Below are 26176 nucleotides of genomic sequence, written 5' to 3' on the forward strand. Positions count from 1 at the left end.
TTGACCGTTTGTCAAAGTTTCAGGCATTGTTGGATCCTTGTCTAAATCTTGCAGCACTACATACAGTGTTTTGGCATCCAAAGATGGTAATGACATTTCTGTGTTGTCTCTTCCTTCTGCATCAAGTGAAAGGTTCACTTGTGAAGTCTCAGGATCTGCACATACGCATAGGGAGACAAATATGAAGAAACATGATTATGAATATACATGAGATCTCATTATTTGTGTGTGAAGAAAAATAACACATATGTCAGTAGTTTATACAAAGGTTTTTATTACATTATGACAGTGATGCTAGATAATGTGACATACATGACATTCACCTGGCTCTGATAGGATGAGTACCTGTGACCTTACACTGCTCAACAAGGCTACTATTTGGAATTATTGATGTCTAACACATGCTCAACGTACTAAGATAACAGTATGTCTGTGGTTGGTGATCCAGTTCCTGTGATAGTATGGGTTGATATTTTTGACATGGGAATCTTCTTTCATTGCTTCAGCCAAACTGGACACATTCATATGCTACTTAACATATGTTAACATGTGATTCTTTGTTCACCCACTCAGGGAGTACTTAAAGAGCACACTTTCAGTACAAACTGATCTTATATAATTTTTCATGCGTGTGGCCTGTACCCCACTCAGACAAAGTAGGACATTATTACTGTTTGCAGGGGCTTTTTACTTGTCACTGGGAGATTGCCTTTCCAGTATAAACTGTATTGTACACTTACTCAGACACCCTTGCAATATGGTGCATCAAAGATTCTTAGGCCCAGATTTTCTAAAAGGTCATTGTACGCAGTACAGATGTCAATTTATGCTGCACTGCATTGCATGACAGGGAGGGAAGCAGGAGGGAGCAATATTTACAGAGCTATGGCTCTCTCCTCCGCCCTCCCTTGCACTGGTGCAGATTTTAGCTGCCATGCGCCAGGCACACACCTTTGCGCCATAGTGCAAAGGTGTGTGCCTAAGTGTACCATAGGTTTTGTACTGGAAGGGCACCCTTCCAGTACAGAATACCGTGCTTAGACAAGCTTTAAAAATGACCCTAATGTGTATGTGTGCTTCACAGTGCAGACTGGTTTCTTCCTACCTAAACCTCAAAGAGCCTCCAAGAGAGAGTGGAGAACAAAGGTCTGTCTGAATCCTTATTGTCTCTCTGGGAAGGGCATGCACGGGCTTCTCTGGAGTTGGGAATGTAATTAACCTAGGCAGATTCTGCCCTTGTCCTTTTCCTTCCCTAGAACCAGCCCCACACCCGAGGGGCTTTTTATGTGTGTTGTACAGTAAAGTAAATAACTATATTCAGCAGGATAGTTCAAAGCCCAAGTGTAATTAAGGACTGATTCAGAGAAATATGACAAACCCCAAAGTACCTGAAGGAGTGCAAATATTGCTAAATTAATATTATATTTGCACTTGGAACCTTTGTCCTGAGTACAAGTATTCAACCATTGTGAAGTTGCTATTTTAGTCCTGCTTTCGCCCAGTGTGATTGCAGTAACACACTGGAGACTTACAGTGAAGCTCTACAGACTCACACTATTAGCAAAAAGAAATGGGGATTTTTTTCTTGTAGGCACACAATTAAACCATAAGACCTGCACAGACTATAGACAATTAATTAAAGGTAAAAGAAAAACATTTTACCTGAGCTTTCAATAAGTGAGTCTCAGTTAGTGAATCTCAGCAGAAATTTTAAAAACTGAGTTGTCCAAAAGTATATTAATGGTGGTTAAACTGGTCACAACTTCTTTATTCACAGGCACTTAGAAAGGGAATCCTTCATAAGGTATGAAATCATATGACCATAATCAGAGAACTAAGAAACTTGAAGACCATCAACTATCTACCTATGTTTGGAACACATAAGCAGAGGCATGAGCAAGAAACAGAACTAAACAATGATTATTTCAGCTGATCTATGTAGACAAACGGGAAGCTAAAGAGAAATGAGGCCAAACAGTAGGAGAAACACATTAAACATTAACAAGTTATATAGAGCACATTAAGGGTCTGTTTTCATTAAGCTGATAATGGAACATAACGCTGAATCTGTGTTATGATATATCTGTATGGCTAGCATTGATATTGATGTGGAGGACATTTTGGGGGTCCGGAAGGTAAACTGTTGTTGAACTTCTGCAGCTTTAGATTGGTCTGATGTCAGGTTTGGCTAGAGCTCTGTCATTAGTCTATTGTTTTCTAGAGCTCAAGCTGTTTATAAATCTCTTCAAACATTGGATTAACAGTATATGGGTTACAAAATGAAACATGGCTCCTTCTGAAAACTTTAACCTGAGGTGCTGAGTCTCAGGGGAACTGTTGTGGGATCAAATGATTCTAATTGTTTCAAGCCTAGTAACAAAGCCAGTAGTAGAGAGGGTTCTACTGCTGTGGATCAGTGCACCATTCATTTCAAAATATCGTATGTTGTTTTTTTCATTTCAGACTCATGCTACGGGCAACAACACTGCATTTATATAAATGGAGGATCTCTCAGATTTTAGTATCTGTTTAAGAACCACGTTTTCAGGAGGAGATGTATGCAATTGATGTTTCAGCACATTAACACTGCATGGATGATAGCATGGTGGATGTGTATCTTCAAGTTGCACAGGATATGAAAACTTTGTCATGGAGGGAGTGAAATCAATGGACATCTTTTAATTTATTGCAAGCCATTTTGCAACCTATGGGTAATAATGATTGCACCACATCTGTGCAGACTATTGGTTGGAAACTAAACTGAACTTTTAACTCATTAATGACTACAAACAAAGTGGTGGAGATTTTTGCTATTGAAACTTTTTTAAATTGTTTAAGTTGAAATGTCAGATGCTATGTTAATATGCATGAGTATGTTTTTAGAACTGTGCACACCAACAAAATAATTTTCTTTTGTTCTAAAGCAAACTATGTTTAAATAAACACTATCAAATACAGGTATCTAAAGTATACTTGAATTGAAGTAAGATCTAAAAAAAAAACTATTTAAGAATGACTGGATGAACCCAGCACATGGTGTGCTTGACCTTGCAAGGTATACTGCACTTGAAACCCTTTGATCTAAAATGGCTGAGGTAGGAAGTGCGCCATCATAGCCAGTACTTATGTAGGGCATCTGCACAGTGGGATGAACACAATTATAAATGGTATCAAGGGGCAACCACTATTTCATTCCCCATATTTATTGGTAACCAAAACAAATAGCTTTATTTTACATTAAAGACAATGGTAGGCTTTGTAGGGTTGTTCTATTCATCCGCACATTAAACCACAGAACAGCTGAAATGCCAATTTTAACCATAGGACCTAAATACTGATGAAAATTGCAAGTAAAACACAATGAAAAAATGTCTCTTGTCCTCCACTCGTTTTATTTATTTGGAGGTTTTATAAAGTTTTTTAAGGCAATGAGTGCTGTTTAACAATGGTAAGCAGATGGTAAAGCAGTAGGGATAGGCAGGAAGCAATTGGCCCACTTACGAAAGTGGGGCTTGTTTTATACATCTAACCAGTCTGGGCCAGGAGCAGGTGACAATATCCGAGGGCATTATCTATATCATTGTTTGAATAGATGAGTTTTTAGCAGTTTTCTAGATTAGTTAAATGCAGGTCAGAGACTGAGTTGCGTTGAAAGGGAGATTCATAAGGAATATCCATAAGAGTGTAGAGCCCTACTGTCAAACTTCTTGTATCAGTATGGCTAAATGGATAGTAAGTTGTAGTTATCAGTTCAGAGATTTCTTGATCGAAGAAAAGGGATAAAACATGTTCTGGATTTCTTTACAGAATATAACCCAGGAGGGAGTTTTCTAGAGCTTCTGGCATTGGTTCATGAGCAAATATGAGACCCAGAACCCAGTGGACAGCAACCTCCCACAATTGACTGATTTATTTGAGTAAGGTGTGTATTAGGTAATGAACAGTCCTATGAGACTCATGAGAAGACTTAGTCGTTCACAAACCCTCTTTCATCATGAACAGACACACCCAAGTACACTAGTAAACTAGAAATATATATTTAAGATTTAATAGAAATTAAAATCGTATTCAATCCTAAGGCACATGATATGAATAGTAGTTACTAAAAATGTTAACAAGATAGTGGTAATGATATTTGTCAACAGGCAGACCAGCAGAAAATATTGCAATACTATGATGGTATTTCAGGATTTCCCTATGTCGACAATTCAAATAACCCGAACCCCTTTCTTCCCTCAGCTGACAAAGCCGATCTTAGCACCAAAAGTGGCATACTCGAGTTTTGTAGATACTTTTTCCAAATCTCAGAATGGTTATTCTATATGGAGACAGATATTTTTCTCCTCAGACTATTTGTCCTCAAGCAGGCAGGTAAAACGTTCTAGGGACTGGATGTACCTTTTACGGTAGCCTTCAACAAGGAAAGGTGTTTATAGCATGTCCCTGAGTCTGGAGTGCCTGGATTGAAGTTACTTTCTACTTAATAATGCTTCATTCCAGTTTATATACTTTGTCAGATCATTGTTAAACATCCTGAAAAGAAACAATCAATAATGAAGCCCCTCTAACCTTTCACCTAGTTATATTCTGTGTGATATTGCTAACTGTTTAAAAACAATAACTGAGAAATCAAGATATCCATTTCTATGAAGCTTCTTTAAGTTAAAAACAATAAGTAGTAAATAAACATGAATTTAGTCAAGCAAGCTGAATTATCACATTGCAATGAATGAAATACCTCAATGACCATGGCCATTTAAAAAACATGCGCATAAATAAAATGTGTAATTAAAAAATGGAATCTGTAAAATTAAAAATATATAAAGATTATATTATCCCCAGAATGATAATAAAGCAAGTGCTATGAATATATGTATATTTACTTTTATATGCAATGATAAAAAAAAGATAAGCTTTATCATCTAATTTCTATTTCACATACTGTGTCCTGGTACAAAGAGTCCAAAATGAATCGAAAAGGGAATTAAAAGCACAAAATAAGCTGATTCTATAGACAAATAGTAGCAGCTTCTGATTGTCTCTTTTGAATGCACTTTGATGTGGGAATACCTGGACATTGTTAAACATATAGCCCTTATTAGCTTGATTCCCTAAAGAACAATTAGCAATTTTCTCCAGATGTAGATAATGATAGAGAAGCCATAAATCTCTAGAAAAATTACGATACTGAAACTACAGGTGAAAGTGCTGTAACTGATGACGTTGAAGACAAAGTTGAAGCATTTTGCATAACTATACCAAATGAATTAAAAAACGCAGACATTTGCAGTGTTCTGGTGCTTACCAAGGTTAGCACAGGTCATGGCAAGGGACATTATTAGTTATTGCTCCATAAAGTATGATTTTATTTAAATCATTATCAGTAGTGGTTTCCTTCCAACCTGTAAAGTGTGTCAAATACCTTTTGCTATTAACAGTGTCTTTAAATGTTTAAAAGATGCAAAGTTCATACCTGTTGTTTGCTGTAAATCAATAACTGTGTGGAATAAATAAACCTGTGATTCGTGATCAGGATCGTTTTCAATTTTTCTGGTTCCTGGGAAAATGAAAATAAAAGGAAAATACCTGACATCACTGTTAAAATAGACTATTTACAGGTGGGGTCCAACTATGCTCTCATTGTGTGTAGTTATATATTTCTCTAAGGCTGTTGGACCGCTGAATGTAATGGTGTCCATAATAATGAAACATAATAATCTTCTTCTTTCAGGGAGGGATCATCATTGTCCAATGAGTCATATGAATTGTTATGTTATGTTATGTTATGGTGATTTGTATAGCGCTCGGCTGCCCCAGCCAAGGGGCGTCCCGGCGCTGCGAAAAAAAAACAAATGCAGAAAGAAAGGAACACAAAGAAAGAGAAGCAATTATTGAAAGAGATGAGTTTTGAATTAGTAATTCAAATTACTAATTGACAGTTTAACAGCATTTATGTCCAATGAATTTGCAAAGGGCTAGGGAGATTAATGTCATCCAGGGAGATTTTTAAAATATAGGGGATTGAAATTATTTCAGTTGGACCCATATGTTGTGTGGCCCAGTTTGTTCCTCAGGACTTGTGCGATGAATTGAGAGGTCCACCTCCAGGCACCACCAAGTCCACTTGCTGTTATAGCACAGACTATTGGAGTGGCCATGCTAGGGAAAGGGTGTTAGGGAAGGAACAGCTGGGAAGGAGATCTGAAAGAGAATATCAACAATGGTATTTATTAATACGATGACCAGTTCTCCCTGTTGTGATATTAAACTATTCACTATTTAATCTCTTTGCACTTTTGTGTCCCCTAGGATATCATAGGACAATCAAAGTACACATAACAATAGTACATACCACAAGCCACTCTTGTTGAAGGCTTTGTATAGTTGCCAATTGTGTCTGCCAGCAGATGTCAGTGCTTTGTTATATTGATAGGATTAACTGCACATTATGCAACATTTCTGTTTTCAATAGTTAATCAGCACCGTTCTATACAGTTTATCTCTATTGTTACCAGTTGTGAAAGTCTGCTTGCAGGACCGGCCTTATGAAAGACATGTGACCAATATAAGCCATTTTTTACTCTTTCATTCAACATGCACAGCGCGCATACCCCTCAGACCGGCCTGGTCTCCATAGCTGCCATGTTTCAGATTCCAATGAGTGACATTTTCATAATTTCAGTATAATTATGAGTGACATTTCAATGACTATGAGTGACACTTTCTGGTGAGCAAAATCAAGCAATGAAGACGAAAGAAACATATAAATATCAGACATTACACCCATTTGTGCATTAAAATTGTCTGAATCATACTGTGTGTGCTAACCTAAGACCATTCATTAAAAGGCGGGGCCATCTAGTGAATGATGTCACTATCGGTAGCAGCATCGAAGCAGATGGCATCAAAGAAAGGACATTCTGGAATGCTTACTGGTGGTGTCTGTTAGTGGTGCAGGAGAAGCCTGTTTCTTTCTCTTCAGAGGATGCCCCTTTAAGAGAGAACAATCTCTCAGCCAGGCAGCAGCTCTACGAAAGTGATTAGGAGGCTTTAGTTAAAGTTCTTGCATTTATCTGGCTGCAGAGATTGTCTTGTTTTAACAGTTGTATTGAGTTGATGTGAATTGTTATCAAGTTATATGAGATCATCAGCAAAGCTAAGAGAAGCCTGGAGAATGTGGTTTGAATTCTTGTAATATATTGACTTGTTTTAAATTAAATCATGTCTCAGGCATCAGAGGGGTTGTTCCACGGGGAAGGTTTCCCTATTTTATGTTAAAAATAAAATCTATGGCATAATTCCAGTACAATCTCTAAAAATATTACTTTTTCCATGAGTAACATTTCTCATATAATTCTGAAATTGCAAAGGTGGCACTGCCTTTTACGGCTGTGCTGGAGCAATGATAGGCATGTATTTGCAGTGATTTTTTTGGGTATGTGCTATGGGATTGTGCACCAAAGGTGTTTGTTAAAACTCAGTGGCTGCAACAAAGGGGTGGTTGCAGGCGGCTGGCACCAGCAAGGTTTATTGGTGTCTGGGACGTGTTTTTCATCATCAGAATGACACAAGGAAAGTTCGAAGAGCAAGAATAAAGCAAAAACATAAAACAATGACAGGGAGAAAGAAGTGATGTAAAATAACATGCAAGGGATAGTGGTACATGAACTGTAGGGTGATGAAAAAGGAGGTATGAGATGGAACCCAGACTAAAGAAATTCTTGGTTTTCTGAAACTGCGGCATTTAGCAGTGTCAGAGACAGCCTTCAGAAAAACTGAGTACCTGTACTTATAGGTTTTTATTTTGTGTTTTTCACATTAAGCACCGCTTCCTGTGCTCTTTACGATAATTTGATGAAATTAATCAAATATAATTTTTCACAGTGGGAGGAAAGCCATCCTCAGCTCATTTATCATTGATAGTTTCAGCAAAGCTGACATTATAGATTGACTACTGGAATGAAACACTGGCTTCTGTCAATCGATGCCCCATCGTTGCCTCTCTCCTTTCTCTTTCTCTCTTTCACTTTTATTGTTTTCATCTTCTTCCCATTTTCTCTCCTTAATCATTTTTATATCTGGTCTTTTTAGGGTCACACGTCCGCTTTCCCTCCCCTTTCTTTTTCTTGCCTGTTTTCTTTCACCACCTCTTCTTCTCTTTTGTTCCTCCCTCTTTTGTTCCCCCTCCTTCCTCTTGCCTTTCTCTCCTCTTTCCATACCTTTCTTTCTGCCCTCTCTCATTTCTTCCTCAGTGTCTCCCTTCCTGCATCTCTCTGCAACTCATGCAGCAGCACAAATTATTTCAGCTGACACAAAACTCTAGTGTCTGACTCACTTTTGCCTCATTTTTTTTCTTCCACGATCCTCCAAAGTGTTATATGAGCCCAGTGCATCCCAGTGGCAAGGAGACCCCTGCCCCGCATTTCAATGGCAGAGGATGCTTGTCACAAACCTGAGCCCTAAAGTACTCTGAAACAATAGGTGTGCTCCGCCCAAGCTTTCATGTGCCTGTGAAAACAATGCTTCCCATTTGCAGAAACGCAAACAGGCAACGCCATCAGCAGGCACATTCCTGTGGTGATTGGGCCCTCAGGCCCCCATGTGCATAAATGACTGACACAGGACACCGAAGTACTGGTACTGTAAACTGGCCTCGAGCACGTGCGCTCGGCCCCTTTTATTGTCAGGGTCACCTGACTGGTGACGCCTGTGGTGGGTGGGTGTTCAGTGTGGGTTACAGGCACAATGGAACACTAGACTGTATCCAGCCGGATACTACATCCCTCCCAAAGTTTAATGAAAGTTAAACTAAAATGAAGTCCGAACCTGTGGGAGAAAACACAAGTTCCAAACAAAACATAAATTGGCGATCATGACTTCCACGTAGTCTCTTGGCTGATGGTCAACTGCCGGCGAGGGTGTTCTGACAACCGGGACCACTCTGTCTCCTTGGCCCGATGTCTGAGTGCTCTGCGGATGTGTTCTTTTGGACTTACATCGTGGAAGTGCGCCTCACAATCTCTTTCTAGTACCGCCATCGGTGGAAGTGTGGGTGGAATGGTGGTGGACCACTGTTTGTTCTATTTTCCGCTGGGCGCCCTGGTAGAGGTGTTTCCTCCGACTAGTAGTTGAGTAGTTGTCTTCTTCCAGGACTCACCGTTGCAGGATATCGCTCTCACGGATACCCCTCTCTCATGAGTGTCCCCTCTCACTGGACGACCCGGAGGCCCTTTGTTGCCAGGTTTCCACTGGACCGGTGGACCGCCGCCTTGTGGCTCCACTCGCGTTGGAGGAGTCACTACGGGTCCTCTTTCCGTGTCCGAAGTTCCGCCTGAAAGGGTGCTGTTGGCACTTGGTCCTTCGCACTCTGCCTCTGTTCTCCCAGGAGCTCCAGAGCCAGCTTCAACAGTCCATCTCTCGTCTTGGTGATCCGCTGCCACCGGTGTCCCTGAGGCCTCTGCCCCTTGGATGTCCACGGTCCTGTTTCCGTGACTTCCCAGAGGTGGTTGTTACCAACGGACCGGCCTGCTCGCTTCTGTCGTCCCCGGGTGACCTGCGGGTTTGCGCATCGACGCATACTCCCAGTGGTGCTGATGGTTTTCCCAGGTACTGAGTCCGGCTGTCCATGCACCTTCTCACCCCCCTCTTCGGGTACTCCTTCTGGTGTGTGTGTTGATCTGTCACGCACACCTCTGTGCTCTTCTCCTTTCCTCTTCGGGTGTTCTCCTTCTGGTGTGTGTGTTGATCTGTCACGCACACCTCTGTGCTCTTCTCCTTTCCTCTTCGGGTGTTCTCCTTCTCCTTCCATTGCGACGTGATCCAGTCTTCCTGCCTTCTTGCTCGTCCTTACCAGGCTTCTTCGTGTAGCGTGCACTCTACGCGTTTCCCTCTGGTCTTATCCCGCCACTAGGACACTGTCTTCCTTTCACTCCGTGACTGGACCGATCATCGCGACCTTCTGTCTCGTAGTTGCTTCTGATGTTGCTTCTGATGTCGAGTGATGTTACTGGACCTTTTTTTCCTACTCCTCCTGGTCCTCTTTGTGAACCTCTCCTGGGTCCTCTTCGTTGACGTCCCTTCGGACTTCCTCTTCTCTCCGGCGCTGACCTCTTGTAGGTCTACATCCTCCTTGCGACCATCTCGTGGTCGGCGTCGTCCTCCTTGCGACCATCTTGGTGGTCGGCTTCGTCCTCCTTGAGACCATCTTGGTGATCGGCTTCGTCCTCCTTGCGACCATCTGGGTGGTCTGCAACCTTCGCGTGACCATCTGAGTGGCCGGCAACCTTCGCGCGACCATCTGGGTGGCCGGCTTCACGAGGTGCGTCACGGCGTGTGACTCCCTGTGTTTGCTGAATTGTCGAGTGCTGGTGCATGCTTCTCTTCGTACCGTCGCGGTACATCTCCAGAGTCGCGTTGCTCCTTGCGCTGTGTGCTTTCTTCATGTGGTGGCTTCTTGGCACCACTGGGTGTCTTTCTTCACCCTTAGCCCGCCAGTGTCGGATACTTGCTGCGCGCATCTTCGTCAGTGAGTCCCTCCTCCTAGGCGCGGTCCGGGGTACATCTGCGCTGAGCCCTTTAGTTCGCTCGAGGGTTCCGCTCCACTTGATGCGGCGACAGCACAGTCCTTGCTGGGGTGGATGTGGCTTGACACCATTCTTCTTTCTCCTTGTCTTGCTGTGGGATGGCGCGGCATCCCGGTGACACACTGTCTCTTCTTCCTTGCACTTCTGTCGCGTTCCTGCGCTTCTGGCGCATTCCTGTGCGCCTCCGTCACGTTCCCGTGCACTCACCATTGCGCATCAGTCGGCCCTTGCGGTCCGTGCCTTGCTGCCTTTCGCCAGCCTTTCTAGTCTCTTCCTTGCAGCAGGTGCAATACTGCTCCCCGGACACTAGATGGCAGTGTAGGGTTTTGTGGCTGTCTATCCCAGCTCCTATTCAGTCTCTATCTTCTTGAGGTGCGCTGCTGCACTAACGCCACTAGGTGGCAGTGTTGCCTATATGCCTCAGGACTCCTACCGGCGTTGCACCCGCTGTCTACTGAGCAGGCACCCCCCCCCAGATGGCCCCTCGCCCGGGACACCTAAGAAGGCTGCCGAAGTTCCACAGGAGATCTCGCTCATCTCCCCGGTGAGTCGTTATATTTACTTGCTTGGCTGTAACCAGGGCCCTCGTTGCATGCTGCACAGTGGCCCTCACGACCCCTTTACCGCTGCGCACACAGTGTTCCACCCCATGTTTGCCTGCTCCGATGGGGTTATTCTGTCTCCTACTGCTTTGTACACCCTGCAGGCTTCTCTTCACTGCCGCTTTCACCCCGCGGCTTTCCCGTCACTCTGGCTGGCCTCTCGGTGCCACTCACACTCGCGGGGGGCAGCCTCTTCGCCTCCGAGCTTCACATGGATATCACGCCGTGCAGTGGGGCACAAAGCACGTTTAGTGCATGGAGAGGGAAAACTCGTCCCTCGTCCCACCTGCGCAGCTCACCTCTCGGCCGCACACAGGCCTTCCGGGCACCCGGCCCCTGGCAGCAGACCCTCCTGCTTTCTCGGCTGTGGGGGGGGGGCTCTTGTGACCGCGGGTGGGCTCCGCTTTACTTGTTTATCCCTGGCAGCCCCTGCCATTGAGGGCCGCCTGCGCCGACCTGCTCTCGGCGTTGGTCCGCCCCTCCTCGGCAGCTCTACACGCGCTATGGGCCTCCTCTCACGCGTCCGCCGGCCGGCCTGCGCAGTCTCCTCACATGGGGCTCAGCATTATGCCCGGCTGCTCTCCTGCACTCACGCCGCTGACCCGGCACTGTCTCCCCTTCCTTGCAGCTTCACTCGCTTCACACGCTGCACGGGGTCTAGACACAGGGTGACCCCAGGCGCTGGAACCACCGCCCGTGACTCTCGGGATACTTTGGCACTGCACCCACGCGGGCTCACCTTATGCCCCGCGGGCTTTCACGTCGTTCACACGTGGGGTGGGCTCTCGCTCCGGTTTCTGCTGCTCAGGGGTTACTCTGCTTGCCCCTGCGGTCTGCGGCTCTTCCGCCGCGGGGTGGGCTCCCGCTCGGCTCCTCGCACTCCGGGCTCTTCTCATGCCCCGTGGGACATCACGCTGGTGTGGGGTGGGCTCCCGATCACCGTGGTTAGCTCACTGTAGGCCCGGGGCTCTTCCACGCAAGGGCGGCTCATGGCGGGGTCATGAGGTGCGGGGTAGGCTCCCGGTCACCTCGCGTCACGCCTGGGGCTTTGCATCTGCCAGCAGGCGAATAGCCGTTCCTCGCTCGGGGCTCGTCGCACGCCCCACGGCGATCAGGCGCTTCTAACGCCTTCTCCAGGGGCGCCCTGCACACGGGCAGCTCTCTCCCCCATTTCCCACTACAGCTGGGCTGCTGCACGCAAGGGCACAGCCCCCTCGTCGCCAATGTGATGATTGGGCCCTCAGGCCCTCATGTGCATAAATGACTGACACAGGACACCGAAGTACTGGTACTGTAAACTGGCCTCGAGCACGTGCGCTCGGCCCCTTTTATTGTCAGGGTCACCTGACTGGTGACGCCTGTGGTGGGTGGGTGTTCAGTGTGGGTTACAGGCACAATGGAACACTAGACTGTATCCAGCCGGATACTACAATTCCCAAATCCACTTGCTTGGCAGATGACTGTCCCAGTGGTCTTAAGGGGCACAATACGAAGTGTTACATGGGGACCTTCACACAAGATGTGATCAGGTCATTAGATATTGCCTCATTTTACTCAATATCACAGTAGTCTGAGCCTTGCAGTTTCACTCTTCCGATTAAACACAGGCCTGCATGCTGCCTGCAAAGTGCCCTAGACCCACGACACGGGTCTGCTATTTGGATATGGATAAGTGCGAGTTTTCCCCATTTCTAGGGAAACCAGTTCATCTCCCCAGCCCTTTCCTCAGATTGCCTGAATTTAAAGTACCAAGCCCCGAAGGCACCAAACATACCAGAAGCGATGACAGGAGTCGGGTCCCTTCTATACAACCTGTCTCCCTCACAGGACTCACTTTGAAGCGGCAATCGCAGTGAAAGGTGATTCTGTCGGTCACTTACTCTGTCCACCTCCCTTCATGTCACCCACTGCTTGGTTCTCCTTAATGGTGAGTGTAAGCGGCTCCTGAAACTTCACTTGCGGTGCGACTCTGGCTGCGCTGCAATGCCGATCACTCCATTCAGTCTCCCAGTCGCTCTCTCAGCAATTGAATCTGTCGCTGCGAGGCCAGGGGTCAAATTAACTGCACCTGCACCTCAGACTGAGACAGCTGAGCCACACAGTGACACAAAGGTGGTGTCGGCCGGCGGTGCGAGCAGGCAGTTCTGCCGGTGCCCTCCATGATGATTTGCCGCAAAGTAGCGCAGTGCCTGCCAGCATCCCACAAGTTACCTCCGGCAGCAGGAGGTGACATTTGGCAGGACAGGGTCTCTGGCTGCAGTCTGCCATCGCAGGCATGCACAAGCTGCGGGCGAAGGATTGTGCTGGGTGAGAAAAAGCGATGTTCTAATAGTTTATTGCTTTAAGAAAAAGAGTATAAATAATTAAAATACCATATTATGCAATACAGCTTGAAATTTTGAACAATAAATAAGCAATCATCATTATAAATGAAATCAATGTCATAAATAACATCTATATATCAATCAAATATGTTAAAAGGCAAAGAAAACAATTCGAGGATATCAGTTGTATTGCTTGGATAAAACAATAAATGAAATAAAGGAAAAAAGAAAACAGAAAGACAGAAGAAAGTAGTAAGGAGGAAGAAGAATAAGACCTCTTTTTCATCACCCTACAGTTCATGTTCCCTGTGTGTAATGCTAATGGCGTTGCAGTGGGCGCAATGTAATCCGTTTTATTTATTCATTTATGTACTTAACTTCGGTCGGCCGTATGCCGGAGTTTACTACCCCCCAACCTGCCCCTCCTCCGCCCCGTCCCACCAGCCCCCAGCACTCCCACTAGGAGCCGCGACTGATGGTGCTGTTCCACAGTATGAAGAAATCATGGGCTGATCCTTGGAACCGGGCACAGATGTTTGAGATTTACAAATCCGGTAAGCAGACAACTTGCATGTTTATAGAATGGAAGTGCTTCCTGTTGTGATAAACTTGTTCCCTGGATTGCGGTGGTCCTAAGGCAATATGGGTGCTACCAATGGCTCCAATCACATGTGGGATGCAACCAAATCCATAGAGTCAACCTTCCCATTGGCTAAATCCTCATGTCTAGCGAACTGGATGTAGCTGTCACTGTGTTTCATCATTACTGAAGGCACATCTTGCAGTACACCACTGATTATTAGGTGTGACATACCACCGGATATACCCACAATGTAGTGAAAGGAACCTGTGGCCAGAAAATGCAATATTGCCATAAGTCTCACAATAGGTGGGATACATGTGGGATTAGTGTTTTGAGGAAGGAGATCAGGGTCCAACTGATGACATCAATCTGTATTATTCGCCTGGTTAAATGAAACTTCTTGATGACAGCCCTTTCTTCCATGGTCTAAAGATCTGGAAATGGGCAGTAGACTGGAAACTGTCATCTCCTCCCTCTCCCAGGGCACCGATGTGGGGAGTGAAAGCAATTTTGAACATTTGTCACAGTGTCCAGAGTAACATATATGAAGAGTAAGTCAAATGTCATGTGACAAAACATAACTGCTTCAGAAAGCATTACACATAATTCACATAATATTTGTCTATTATCCAACATCCACCTATAATCCCCAATGTGGTCTTCACATGTGTCTGTAACAGAAATGTGCATATTACACATCCAAAAATGTATCATCAGCACCTTGATATTGTAAAGTTTGAATTGCTCTCACAAAATACTGTCACCACGGTAAGATACCCTTTATGCTCAGTAACCCACTACACTGATATTTGAGTAAAGGAAATTACAGAGCAATGAATTAATACATATATAATAATGTAACAACATAATTGGAATGGTGGTGATGCACTTAAAAGTCACAAATACTGTAGTTCCAACAACTAAAATGGCGGATACCTGACCTCGCATACAGGACATTCGGAACCTACTGTCACCGTCAGAAGTCGATCGTGCGGTGGGCGGTGTCATCCACAGCAGACACAGCCATAGGTTAACGTTGGTGATAGTAATGGTTATGGCCCAATGGCTGTGTCCATATTCCCTCATGACTGCATACATGTACGCCGTGGTGTGAAAAACAATTCACTTGCCTCCTGATACTGCTGCTATCAACACCTCCTCCACTTTTGCTCCTGTTTGCCACCTCTAGGACGTGATCATGCCAGACCAAGCAGGTGAGAGGGTGCCTGCCTTCTCTCAAGAGGAGCTGGAGTTACTGGTAGAAGTGCTTCCCTTGTATGGCCAGCTCTATTGCTCACCAGAGGAACAGGTACCTATCTTACATAGATTGTTTAATCTGTTTAACTCCATCCTTTTAATTCCCACAGGCTACAATGTGCCTCTGAGTCCCAGAGTGAATCCTGATTACTCTTGTAACATTAAGTGGTCCCTACATAGGACAATCCTTTAATGTATCATGGAACATTTTACGTTGTGTACCTAACATCACCATTGTGATGTGTGGTAAGCCCTAGATTCTACTTGTGGTGCATGCACACATCTATGCATATATACATTTCATGGTACCGATGATATATTTGCTAATCAGATCATGGTAAATGTGCAAAGAAATGTTTAGGCTCTACAGGATGAACTGTGTATGTATACTGTAATCTGGCGGCTGCCACAAAACTAAAGTGGGGGGGATTGGGGGGTGTAGGGGCAGGGGGACAAGAAATGTAGGGTAAAATAATAAAAATAATAATTAAAGAAAGTACCTGTTGCTGCCGCCGACACTGACTGCCATCTCGGTGATTCTCTCCCAGCAGTCATGGGAAAGCACAGGCTCCTCATCCAATCCAGACACTGCTCTCATGCAATGAGACCAGTGCCTGGATTTTTCTGAGCAGCCTGGTCTGCCGCTCAGACTGCCTGGGAGCCTGCGGTTTTTCTACAACCTGGCTGTGTAACACAGCTGGTTTGGAGAAATAGAAGTGTGTGTGTCTATTTGGTCGGCCTAAGATGGCCGGCCAAACTGACATGCACACTTCTAAATGCCCACCACTCTTCCCTGTCATGTCCCGGCCCGCCCTACATACGTATTCCAGAGCCAGTCATAGAAAGGATGAGGTTAGCAATGTGTCCAGCCTCTTATCACTCAGCCTACATGCAGGGCTCGCCAAAATGTTGTCTGGGAGCTAGTTATACCTTACAGACTCCTTCAGAATGCCACACAACCATGAGGTCATGTATTGGGCGGCCACAAGATGAACTTTTATGTATTGAAGTGTTGGAAATGTGATGTTCATGTGGGATCAGTATGCTCAGCCTGCAGAGAGCAAGGCTTGGCAATGAGTTGTGGCCATTATGGGCCATAGCCAGGCTGGGGCAGAGTTACTGTGGCAATACAATTGATGCCCTGTAAAATCTCCTTGTAGACCTACAGATCCTTGGATATTACCTAAATGAGTTTTCTGAACTGATAATAGCCCTGATTGCTTTTACATGGACTACATTTGGAATGATGACTGAAGTAACCCCCTGAATTGTATATGGTTGTCATTTACCTATGGCAGGCCCCTTACACCCACAGGTCTGTTGTCACTTTTCCATAAGTCATGCTTGCACTGTACAGGCCCATCATACATATGGCACAATAACAGTGCAGATAGTTGGATACTTCCAAAGATAATTTGATATGTGAATCACCAGTTTTATTACATTAAACCAAACAAACAATAAATACAGGTGTATGTTGATGTCATCCCTGTGACAGTGCCACAAATGGCAAAGGTTGTGTCCTGTGATGGCAGTACATACCACACAAACTCAATCAGACGCTGTATGATATTCCATTAATTAGTCCACATGTCCACAGATTCCCAGAGAGGAAGCTCTCAGTGACACAAAGGTCTGCCCTTTCTTTGTGACCTAAGTATTCAGATATAGTCTATACTATGGTACCAGCCTGTAAGAAAAGAAATTACATGAACCCAAATGCAGACTTCATACCCACCAGTAATGACACCACACCCACATACTCACACCACTCCCCCATCACATCTTTACACAGCACAGGAGTCAACACACATGGATGCACACACCACCCCCACCACCAAATCCCTACCATGCACAAACACCTTCACACCCAAATGCACCACCACAACCACCTTCACATCCATACAGACAACACAGACACCTAAACCCGCAGCCACCACAACATCAGCAGTCACAACACACACACACACACCCTGCATATCCACTGCAGCAACATCTACTCACACTATACACACCTAATAAACTTAGACACAGATCATAGGCAGAGATACATGCTTTTCTTTCAGGTACCACCAACAAATTGATGGACAAGCGGAAAGAATCAACCAAACAATGGAACAGTAGTAATGCTTTTCACTGTTCACGATGAAGGAGGGATGGTGTGTCGATCTGCGGGCAGTGGAATTTGTATTTTAAAACACAATCCATGCTTTCTTGGGAATGTCTCCTTTCTATTGTTTGCAAGGTTATCACCTAGGATCAACACGCTGGGAAAACACAGTGAGTACTACTGTCTCCGCTGTTCAGGAATACCATGCCTACCTTTGGAAATTAGTGCAAGAAGGCTTTTATTCTATTACTTGTGCTAAAGAGACCTTCAAAAACTCTGTGGATAGACACCATAGACAAGAACCCCCATATGTCAAAGACCACAAAGACATGTTGTCTGCCAATAATTTGAGAAGAAGAAATTTCGACCCTGTTTCTTAGTCCCCTGTGAAATCTCTGAGGGAATTAATCTGGTATCCGTCCATTTGGTACTGCCATCCACCATAAGGGTATGTTCAGTGTTCAGGTTGGCCCCACCCATAATGCATTACACATATTGGATGGAATTTTTACTAATTATCCGGCAATTCAGATCGATACGATTCTGCCAGTGACCTGGACAGACCATAGGCCAATCATTTTTACCACCCTTCTCTCCCCTACAACTTTTGCACGGTCTTGGCGTAATTTTAATCATGAGACCTTCACTGAGAGGCTAACTAATACCGTTCCCATGCTCATTTCTAATTCTAATTTGGATGCAGTTAATTACGACAATTGGATTAGAGAAGCAATAGTCCAACTAGCTCCTTTAAGATCAGTTTCCCAACGCAGACACAAGCCTACTGCCCCCTGGAATACTGCGGAGCTAAAAGACTTGAAATCAAAATGCAGGCGCACCGAACGTGAATGGAGGGTGCATTATACCACAGAAGGCAAGCTTAGCTATAATAAGTCTCTTACAGAGTACAAAGAAGCTATCTGTAGAGCCAAAAAGTTTTATACTGGCAGGATAGAGAAGGCAAAGAATTCCACCAGAGAACTCTTTAAGACTGTTTCCTCCTTATCTAAGCTCCAACAAGGAGACATGTTTTACCCCGACCAAAATTTATGTGACCAAATTGCCAGGTTCTTCAAGTCAAAAGTGCAAACAATTTACAATGAACTGGAGGGCTCGGATTCTGGCCCATATAATCCACCCGCTAAGGATGATAAGGAGGGGTCAGTAATTTATAACCATCTATCTAGTTTCTCCCTAGTTACACAGGACTCGGTAAATGATCTCATATTGTCCATCAACTCTGGCTCACCAGAGGACCCCTGCCCACTGAATATAATTCATGAGGCCTCTAGACTAACAAGCTCACTCCTGACCCCCCCACCCCCCCCCCTTTTAAACACCATTGCAGGATCTGGAGACTTTCCTACAGCTTGGAAGAAAGCTTGCATTAGAAGCCCTCCATGGACCCTAGGGATGTTAAGAGCTATTAACCTATATTCTGGCTTCCTTTGGAGGCCAAGGTTCTGGAGAAAGCCATTAACTAAATGACCTTCTCATCTCCAATAATAGTCTGATCACCTCACAACATGGTTTCCGTGCAGACCACTCTACAGAGTCTGCACTTGTTATGCCACGGAAGAACTTTGCATGCAAATTGATAGTGGTGTAAGGGCGGTCCTGATCCTACTTGACCTGACAGCCGCGTTTGACACGGTGAATCATCTGATTCTTACGCAATGGCTGAAGGCAAGTGGGATCAGGGACAAGGTGCTTGCTCTTCTTTCATCATTCCTGACAAACAGAGAACATAAGGTTTGGTGGGGAAATCTCAAATCGGACATATCCAATCTCCCTTGTGGAGTCCCACAAGGGTCGGCGTTTCACCCACCCTTTTCAATGTTTATGTGACTCCATTGGCCAAACTAGTTAGAGACTTTGGCTTTTCTCTTGTGTCATATGCCGACAACACTCAAATCATAGTTTCAATATCTTCAGTTAATGAGGTGCCGTCCGCAAGGTTTCATAGTTGTCTTGATCGCATCATACTATGGATGCACACCAACTATTTGAAACTAAATACAAAGGAAACCGAAATCATGGAGTTTGGTAATGGCCCTCCAATATGTAATATAGCCTGGTGGCCAATGGGGGCAGGAGAGTGTCCGTCACCAGTGGATAAGATGAGAAATCTGGGTGTGGTCTGGGACACACAGTTTAATTTTTCTGCTCAAATTAATCAAGTTACTTCAGCTTGTTATTTGACACTAAAGATCCTACGGAAGATCCTACCATTTCTTCCAATCGAGCTGAGGAAAACTGTGGTGGTTACTCTTGTATTGTCTTGCATCGATTATTGTAATGCCCTCTACTTAGGGGTTGACAAACGGCAGTTTAATAAGCTGCAATCTCTTCAGAATACTGCTGCTCTGACATTACTCAACATACCTAAATTCAATCATATTTCCAGGGCCATTAGGAGTCTTCATTGGCTCCCTGTTAAGCAGCGTATTGAATTTAAGGCTCTTTACCTGGTCCACAAAACCCTGTATGGTGGAGGTCCATTGGCGTACCGCAACTTATTTCGATGGCACTGCCCAGGGCGTTCACTATGGTCTGCCAATCAGGCCTTGGTTAAAATCCCGAAATGGAGGAAGGCCAGTTGGGGAGCTAGATGCCTTTCATACTTGGCTCCCAAACTCTGGAATAGACTGCCTTTCGATATTAGATCTCAACCAGTTCTTTAAAAATTCCGTGGCCTATTAAAAACCTGACTCTTCCAGGTCTAGCAGTGGATCTTATTCTTGTGGACTTACCCTTCTTTCTATGTTTCTCCAGCGCCAAAACGCCTCGGCAATCCAGCGTTATATAAAACCTCTTACTTACTTACTTAGTGTTTCATGTCTCCTTGGTGAAACATGTGTACTAGGCTGGCTGCCCCTTCTCCAGTCGAGGTGGAGAGTAATGAGAAATATGAGGCCAATGCTATTCTTGACTTGAAATGACCCGTGACAGTTTTGCAATGACTCATGACACTAATGTCCGCAGTGATTCTTGTTTGGTCTGAGGATTACCTATATGTAACCCTGCTAAACTCTGACCAGTTTTTTCTGTGTTGGCAGGATCATTCTAGGAGGGGGGAACTGTCATGATCTGCTTCCAGTTTGTCTTGACCCTGTTGTGTAGATCTGAATAGGGCCACCACCTTTAAGTCACTGTTGGGCCCCAGTAACAGTATCAGCCCCCGAGCACCACTGCATTGGATAATCATGACCATGAATCTCAGCACCGAGCAATCTTTTATATTAGCTGTTTGGCATTTCTTGTTCTTGTGTACATGTCACCTTTATCTAAGCCTCAGTACCTTGCCATGTGAGCTGAAGGCCTTGTGCTCTGTTCTTTTGAGTCACCACTGAGCTAATCCAAGATCTCTTCAAATCTCAGTGGCCATCTTGGGCATGGTTAAGTATTTAAACCATCTGCAAAACAACAATCCCTGGTTTGCATGGAGACTTCATCAGGAGATTATCTCCCTTGCCTAGCTGAGACATACCTAGGGCTTCCAGGCCCGTTCTTTGTCAGCAATTCAGATTCCTCACAAGCCATTGCGAATTCCAGCATCCTGGAAGAAATAAGACATGATAGTTATTTTGGGCAACTCCGAGATTCAGCCTCTCCCAAGGAAAATACGTCAGAGTTATGTCACACAAAAGGTACCAATTGAAATCATCTCCAAGAACAGTGGAAAAGACTTGAAAGACGCACAGTTGTGAAAAATATTCAAAAAGACCTTGTCCTCAATAGTCCAAGTTAACGAATATGGAGTAACATTTGAGAAGGACAAGAAAAGGACTTATAAGGCCTTTATAGAGAACAGGGATTGACATTGTGCACTAGATAAAGAATCAAGTGATATACCGTTCTGAAGTAAAAAGTGCTTGACGTTACCAGCTGTGTGTACCTTTTAGATCACTCAATCTTGATTTACATGAATATAGAGCAGAGGAAGCACCTGAAATCACAATTAAATGCTCCATCCCATTCCTCAGCTTAGTGGTGAACCCAACTGAAGCTGCTTCGCAGGAACAACTAGGAAACAAGGGAAGTGGGAACACACAGTTTTAGACCTGGCATCCTTGGTGTAGTTTTGCCCCCAACTATTTTCCTACACACCACCTGTTTTTGCTGGCTTCATTTTTGCTGGCATTAGAACTCTGCACATTTTACCACTGCTAACCAGCACTAAAGTGCTTGTGCTCTCTGCTCAAAGCATATCAGATTTGTGATTACCCAATTGGCATATTTAAATTTACTTGTAATTCCCTAGTAACGTGGCACTACCTATGCCTAGGGCCTGTACATTAAATGCTACTACTGGGTCTGCAGCACCGATTGTGCCACCCACTTATGTAGCACTTTAAAAATGCCTCAGCCCTGCCATTGCAGAGCCTGTGTCTGCAGTTTTCAACTGCCATGTCGTCCTGGCAAAATAAATCTTTTGCCAGGCCCATATCTTCCTTTTTCAATATATATAAGCAAACCCTGCGGTAGGTTCTGAACAGCCCAGAGGGCAGAGTGCAATCTTTTTTAAAATTGGGATGTGTATTTTTAAGTTATACATGTCCTGGTAGTGAAAAACAACAGGGGAGGGGCCCCACTTAGCCAAAGGGACAGGGTGCCAAATTGATAACTAGTCAAAAGTAAACGATTTCCCTTTGAATATACTTGAAAGAAATTCTACTTACAAATCATACACCATTCATACAAAATTCCAATATCACCAAGGAGTACAAACCAGTTACATAATTCAGTTTATAATTGTATTATTAAAAGCCAATTAAAAATCTAATTTAGAAAATGCATTCAGCGTTGCAATAAACATGTGCAAAACAAATTTGTTATTACAATTGTATATTCTATATGAAAATTCAAAATCCACACCAGAATTATTCTAAAATCAAATAAATCATTGTAAAAGGCAACAGTAAAAATTCATATTATTACAATTGAAGAACAGAATAGACAATAATTGTTTTGTCATTTAGACCCCCTAATAGAACAGGAAATCATTGGTCAAACCAGCACTATAGAAAAGTCTCTTGTTTAACCAAGGTTGAGTCTATTTAGTGTTTAGCAAATCTGCATCGATGCGTTTCGGTGGGTTTAAGTGATCCAACCACCTTCTTCAGGAAAATACTTAATGTCTCCCACAAATTGAAATCAGCAGAAAAGGTGTGATATCTATCAAATATTGCACCTTGTTAACTGGCTTCTCAAGTTCAGATACAACCCACGAGGTTCTTCAACGATCTCATCTATATAAAGATCTTAATACTAAGCTTAAATTTAATGCAGTTTTTTTTCGTGTTCTGTGGGGATTAAACAATCTCAACTTCTCACTTATTCCAGCTTGCGATTACATAAATCGACTTCTCAAGGTCCCGAAAGATGCCGGGACAGAGGCTGCCTCCAATGGGACGTGATACGGAAGGTGACCGTTTGAGAACAAGGTAACCATTTCATGTTTGGTGTCTCTGGAATTGGAATTTAAAATCCTAACTTATGGTGAAGTTTGATTTTAATTACAATTTTAAAAATGCCACTTTTAGAAAGTTAGGAACAAATAGTAAGAATGCACTCCATCTCTTCCATAAGTCATTTTACAAAATCCATGTAATCTGTCAGTGCGAGCGATCGGATGCTGTGCGCCGCCCCGGCACATGGCTCTTTGAAAAGATATCTCCAGGCACATTCTCGCGCCCTCTGTCGCACTGCAAAGTGGGAAAAACATCCCTCTCACTCAGCCATTTACTAATGCTTAGTCAATTTTCACCAGAATATACCAATAATTTGTCCAATTGCGTTTTTCATTCTTCAAAACAAATTTGTTCACAGCGGAGACAGCATCATTCCACTTCTTTTCTTTATTATAAGCTTCTTCATATGCATACTGCGTGCCCATCCAGGCTTTTCATAGTAACATGTGCAGTCAATAAGTGGAACATGCATCAAAGTAGGCTCTTTTGTACCCAATGCATTTCGAGCCACTAGGCTCTTCTTCAGGGGTTTCGGCAATGAATAAAAAACACAACTCAGCCGGTGCCTCACTGTAACCCTTCCCAATTGCCTATTAAAACTACCAATGTAAAGCACCACTTCCACTTCCACGATTATTCCCATGTCTACCCTTTAGGAAAACCCAAACACCCAATCACTCTTCAAATCCCCAACCCCACACATATAACCCCACACATATCTCAACCCCTTCATCCACCCACCCAAACAATCTACAGCAAACCAAACCGAAACCACGTGTCTCCCAATCTAACAAATTTAAACCCATTCTCCAATAATCAATCCTCCCCCATACTACTCTGTAAAGTATCCAAACAATCCCCAATTCCTTGTGAACCATACGATCAAAATTGTGGCCGCATACCTTGCTTGAGCCGTAAAGGGCAAACTGCTGTCCTTGTTCACCTTTCTCTCATTAAAAACTCGTTCGTACTCGCTGCCGATCACTCCATTAATTTACACCTGATGCGCACCTCCTTATGTCCAATCGACAAAGCTGCTTCTGACCACGTGACCTCTAATCCCCCACAGGTATGCCATTTCAACTAAAACTCAAACTCCCAAAATGCACTCACCCATACCGTGCCACTATTATTCAAAACAAACACACAAGCATAAACACAACTCACACATCACTCATATTGCTGCCTCTTCCCAACCCAAAATGCTACAATGTATACCAATTAAATGACATGCATAATTTTAACGCCTACATCAAATGATAATGCTTCACTATAATCTATGTCACCTCGAATGAATACTCAATAACAGTAACAATGTAAAATAAAACAGAGTTAATGTGACGAAAAATGTCCATAGACCAGCTGCCGTTATTCAAACATCATATAAACAGTTAGGATTTCATACAGTCCACTCGATTTTCTTGCTGTCTCCGAAGTGCATCAACCAACCTTGTCCTACATTTAATACTCTAAAACTCATCCATGGGGTGCGAACTATTTCGAGATGGATATTTGCGAAGCAAGGAACACATAGTAAGAATGCACTCCTTCTCTTCCATAAGTCATTTTTCAAAATCCATGTAATCTGTCAGTGCGTGCGATCGGATGCTGTGCGCCGCCCCGGCACACGGCTCTTTGAAAAGATATCTCCAGGCACATTCTCGCGCCCTCCGTCACACTGCGAAGTGGGAAAAACATCCCTCTCACTCAGCCATTTACTAATGCTTAATCAATTTTCACCAGAATATACTAATAATTTGTCCAATTGCGTTTTTCATTCTTCAAAAACAATTCGTTCACAGCAGAGACAGCATCATTCCACATCTTTTCTTTATTATAAGCTTCTTCATATGCATACGGCTTGCCCATCCAGGCTTTTCACAGCAACATGTGCAGCCAATAAGTGGAACATGCATCAAAGTAGGCTTTTTTGTACCCAATGCATTTCGAGCCACTAGGCTCTTCTTCAGGGGTTTCTGCAAAGAATAAAAGAACTCAGCCAGTGCCTCACTGTAACCCTTCCCAATTGCCTATTAAAACTACCAATGTAAAGCACCACTTCCACGATTATTCCCATAGGGAATGTGCCTGGAGATAACTTTTAGATAGTTGGCATTTCCTTGCCTTAGCCATTTGGTGCCTGCTGCCTGTCTCTGGGTCAAATGACTGGGTGTGGATGACAGTTGGACTTTGTTTATTCCTCCTAGACAGCGACACACAATGGGGAGCTTTGCTGGGACTGGGTGGGCCATCACTGGCAGGATGGGAGGGAGGAGCAGGGCCAAGCCCCACTTACACTTGAATAGGCTATATCCTGTCTCCACACAAAGGACTGCCTATCCCCTGTTGTTAGTCTGGAGCCAGGGCCAGGAAGGCAGGGAACACGTGCACTTCAAAGACATGCCTCTAGAAGCTTCTCCCCACTTCAAAGGGATAACTGGGTATAAATACTGAACCTCAGACACCAACTCTTCATTACTCTTCTTGACCTATGAATACTCTGCCAGGAAGAAGGAGTGCTGTGCTGCTGAAAGGACTGCTACGTTGCTTGACTGCTGCTCTGAAGGAACTGCTGCTCTGCTGTGTTGACCTTCTTTTCTCTTGCCTCGGTGCTAAGGACTGGCCTGCATCTTTTTAACCCAGAACCCAGAGTGACTCCAAGGGCTAGCTGGCTGGCCTCCTTATCTGAAGCCTATGGTACACAACAGGCTTCTAATAACCTTGCACATGCACTTGGACACTGCCATCTGTGAGTCTAGCTTGCCAAGTGGTGCCACCCCAGCCCTGGACCCTTGGAAGTGGGCCGAAGGTGCTTGCTAGCCTCTGTGGATTCAGTGGAACTGACTCATCTCCTCTGCTGCAATGCTTTTCCTGAGCAGAACTGGCATATCTCTGCTGCTGTGTGGATTGGACCCATTGCATAGACCTGCACCGCCTCCAAATCCTGCAATGCCTTCGAAACTGACACTTCCCAATGCATCCTTGACGGCAACAATGGAAGTCACAGCGCAGCCTTAAATCTCTTTGGAACTGATGCATAGACCCAGACTGCACACCGCATCCACAATGCTAGACTTCACATTGCAACCCCTGTCGATGGGATCCTCGAAAACTACATAGTCCCACACATCACAGCCTCGCCGCATTTCGGAACCAAGCATTGCTTCAGCTGCACAACGTATCTTTGATGTGGATCTCTGCAAACCAGGATTTAAGGTACTTTTTTCAGCTGGCCTAACCGGG

This window comes from Triturus cristatus, chromosome 7, assembly GCF_964204655.1.
Source record: "Triturus cristatus chromosome 7, aTriCri1.1, whole genome shotgun sequence".
NCBI classification, from domain to species: Eukaryota; Metazoa; Chordata; class Amphibia; order Caudata; family Salamandridae; genus Triturus; species Triturus cristatus.